We start from the raw sequence: 4,064 nt of genomic DNA on the forward strand, positions 1-4,064 counted from the left end.
TTCAGCAGTATCTTCTAATTGGCAACATACAGGTAAGAATTAGCCACTCCAGAAACAAAGAAAGTGAAATAGCTTTCAAATAATTTGTACTACAAAAGCATTATCTTACTGAACATTTTTGCAGTGAGCTTCCCTCTCCTGCTCTCAAACTGCTCTTCAGGAGTTCTGGGCTTCAAAAGCAAACAAAAAATTTATCAGCCCCTCTACCACACATGCATACATACACACACACACTCTCAAGGGACTGTTAAAAACCCTGAAGATATAAAGTAAAAAGATGCTGTTTTTCAATGTAATTTGACAGCCCTTTGTCTTTTCAAGCCATTCCAGATTTAGAGATTTAAGCATTTGCATATTTACTGGGTTTCTGTCAAACTTCTGGTATGACAGCACGTACATGTGTACGTATGTGCTTGTGTACATGGGAGTGGAGGACGGTGAAGTCAGCAGGCAAGAAGCAATTTTTTCCATACATGCACAAAATTTTTTACCACCTCAGTTTCAAAGGGACACAGTAATGCCACACAGACAAAATCCTCTTAAAACCCAGGGAAGCCCCACTTTGTCAATTCACTGAATTTTCCACATAGCATTGAATTAGGGTGAAGAATGTATGACTTACGATAAATCAAATGCATACATGACGCCAAGATCTAAGGCACAGACGGAAACATTCTAATAAGTCTCCCTTCAAGGAAGGTTTCCCGAGGGGTCTAGAAAAGCATGGAAGAACGCGCCAATCGGGTCAAATGGTATTATTCAAGAATCCTTTGGTTTTGTGCAGAGATCAAACTGCCAAGATGAAGCATGCACTTGTCTCTGTTCCTACTACTCATTAATTTCTTCAATTCTAGTTTGCTCCTGGACTTTCACCGCTTATTCCTCCTCCTAACAGGGAGCATCATACAAGCCTAATAACTACACCAGATAACGCACAAGTTCTCCAGAACTTCTGTTTGGGGTGGGGGCCATCTATAATATATTGATTAATAGAATTCAAGGTCAGAAGGAACCACTAGACAATCTTAGTTCGACTTTGTGCGTATCACAGGCCACAAATATTTTATCTAGCCACTTCTTTATTGAATGAGATATGTTGGATTTGGTTGAATATGACTTGTATTCAATTATACGGGGATTCTTTCAAAGTTTAGCACCAATTCACTGAAGACAGACATGCATCATCTGCAACTGTGTGTAGACTATAGGCACTGTGTGTTTTGCTTGCTTAAGTATACTTTGGTGACACTGAGGAAATTACACCACTTAAGTTAGGGGAGAAAGTGTTACCAAACTTGTTTTTTTAAAGAAATACAGTTTTTAGACTCCTCCATGGGTAAGAAAGACAGACTAAGGAGTTCAAATACAAACCAAAGCGGAAAACTATGCAGGAATTAATAGATAAGTGGTCATTCTCTTTTCATAACAATCCTTAGTAGTTCTACTGTGCAGATGTGAGACACAAAGCAGCTTTTTCCTCCTGTGTTTCCAAATGCAGTGAAATTACACCCCTCGCAAGGTTCACTGATAAAAGAAAAGAATTCTGATTTGCAATAGTAAGGTGACAAAAATACACTGAATCACTGCTTCAAAGAGCAACCACATCATTTCTGGTAATTGCACTACGTGGAAAGTATCTTTTCACTTTTCCTTCCCTCCCTCCTACACTCCTGCCTAAGTAAGCAATCTTTGATTTAATTTTTTTCTCTTTACTATGTTAGGATTTGCAGTCTTTTAATAGTGCCATGAGCTTGTTGTTCTCCACCACAACCTATCAAAATAAGCACTCTCCCTTCAACTGTAACCAGCTCATGGTGGAATAAGCATCCATCCACATCCAGATAAAAACTGCTAAAGGACAAAATTTTCAGCCGTTCAGTTACACTACCCCTTCCTATTCTTTTAAGGTCCCTTTCAGCTTCCAATCCCTTCAGTGAGATCTGAGATGTTTGGATTAAGCTTAGAAGTCATCAGACTTCCCTGGGCTTTGAAGTATGCTTGTAGTGCACTTTGCTTGCTGAGACAAAACTCTAATGTTATTGATACTAGTAATGGTAAAAATCAAGCACAGTCACTGCCTGACAGGCAGGAGGCCACACTGCAGGGGAGGCATTACAGAATCTGTTCATCTGAAAAGTACAGCAAAAACACAAGTGGGTCTGTTCTTGGACAATTTGCCTACTGATTTCTTTCTAGAAAACCGGATACATATTTTTAACATGCAAATACGCATGTAGATATCTATGCATCTCAGCGAGATAGCCCAGTAAAGAACAAACTTGAGGGACGCTCCCCAGTTAATCACAGTGTTAAATGACTTTACTGGAATCAAGTTCACAATCAGTGATAAAAATAGGAGGATTTAAAGCACTGATTTAAAAAAGAATTTACACTTATTCAACACTTTTTATCCAGATGCATCCCAAAGAATATTGCTTAATTGATTACACCATTATGTATGAAAGACCTAAATATGGATCCCGCCAGAAATTCTACTCACAATTTAATTACTATGACAACCTTTATACCCTATTTCAACAAACCATTGCTTAGTTGAGGTCAGGATTTTTGTTGGTTCTGTCAGAGGGACACAGGTTTTCACATGTGCCACAAACTTCAAATGATATGTCAGATCTACTGTTTAAAAAAAAAAAAAAAAGAGCATCTCCTCATTTGTCTGCACAGCTACAGAAAGGCATGTTGGTACTTAAGATCATGCCATTTTGTCTTCCCCCTTGGCTCCTTTCCCCTCGAGCAGTCTCCTTCAGCTCCCAGTTCCTCAACTCACAGTACCTCTGCTGAGGGAGAAGGCCCTGGGGTTAACCTTTCATGCCACCTTCTTGCTACAGTCCTGCTCACACATAAGCGAACCCTGCAACATTTGCAGCATTAGCCGCAAAATCTCAGGACAAAGAAGAAAGAAAAATACTCCCCGTGCTTAGTCCCACTCCCCAAGCCTATTGTTTCTTTTTAAACTTTAGCCCACCAAGCAGAGAAGGTTGGGGACGATGCTGAAAAAACCCTACATTCCCCAAAGGGAAACCTACTGACCCCATTTCAGCATGTGCAATGCCCAAATGTTTTAGCTGCTCCTCATTTTAGCACTGTGATAGTCTGGTAATCATCTCCAGGCAGTCTGCTTTTGAAACTGGAAGAAAACTACTCAGAAGAGGTACAAGGAAACCATTACCCACAGTTTGCATAGCTCTTAAGAATCAGAATCAAGTAATGAGTGGAATTACAAGGGTCATGGGATCATTCCAGACTACGAACAATTAGCTGGAACGGAGATCCCAGTGCTGTCTCAGAATGGACAGACTCTCACTGCTGTAATGAGACTAAGTTTATCTGCAGCAGAGCACAGTATTTGCTGAGACTGTCACAGAAAAATGTTATGCAGTATTTCAGGTTTCAAACATATTTTTGTATGTTTTGTAATTCATGTTGAACATAACCTGCCCATACAGACCAAATTTAGCTAAGTCTTTCATGTTTTTCAGATAAAGGCAAAAAAAGAACAAGCAAAGAAGATAAAGAAGCAAAGAACTGACTACAAGTCCATGTGGCTTGATACAGTTTCTGAGATAATAAAAAAGCTAATTTCTTAGCATTACAAACTCAATTCTTGTCTCTGAAGCGCTACTATATTTATCTATGAATGTGTTTTATATGTGCACTTTTTATGAGGAAGGCAGCTGAACTCTGCAGAGTCCAAGAAAACAGTTCATAGGTTAAACAGGTATGAAATTCATGTATCTACTCTAATTGCGGAATCAATCTAAAACTGCTTTCTTGCACTTACTGCACAGCCTGCTACTCACTTGCAATGGCTATATCAGGAAAAAAATAATAAAAATCAGCTGCTTTATTTGCTAGAAAATAAAGCATGTCTTGAAACTGATCATATGCAATGATACACTCATTAAAATAAAAATACACAAAACACAGCCTGAGATTTTAATTCCTAGTATTTTTGCCACGAGTTGACATCATCGATGGATTTTTCTTCTCCTTTGGTTTTTAATATGATCCTGTTTAACAATTTTCTCTATTCAAGTAAGACA

The sequence above is a fragment of the Cariama cristata genome, unplaced genomic scaffold (genome assembly GCF_000690535.1).
Source record: "Cariama cristata isolate BGI_N322 unplaced genomic scaffold, ASM69053v1 scaffold4509, whole genome shotgun sequence".
Classification (NCBI taxonomy): Eukaryota; Metazoa; Chordata; class Aves; order Cariamiformes; family Cariamidae; genus Cariama; species Cariama cristata.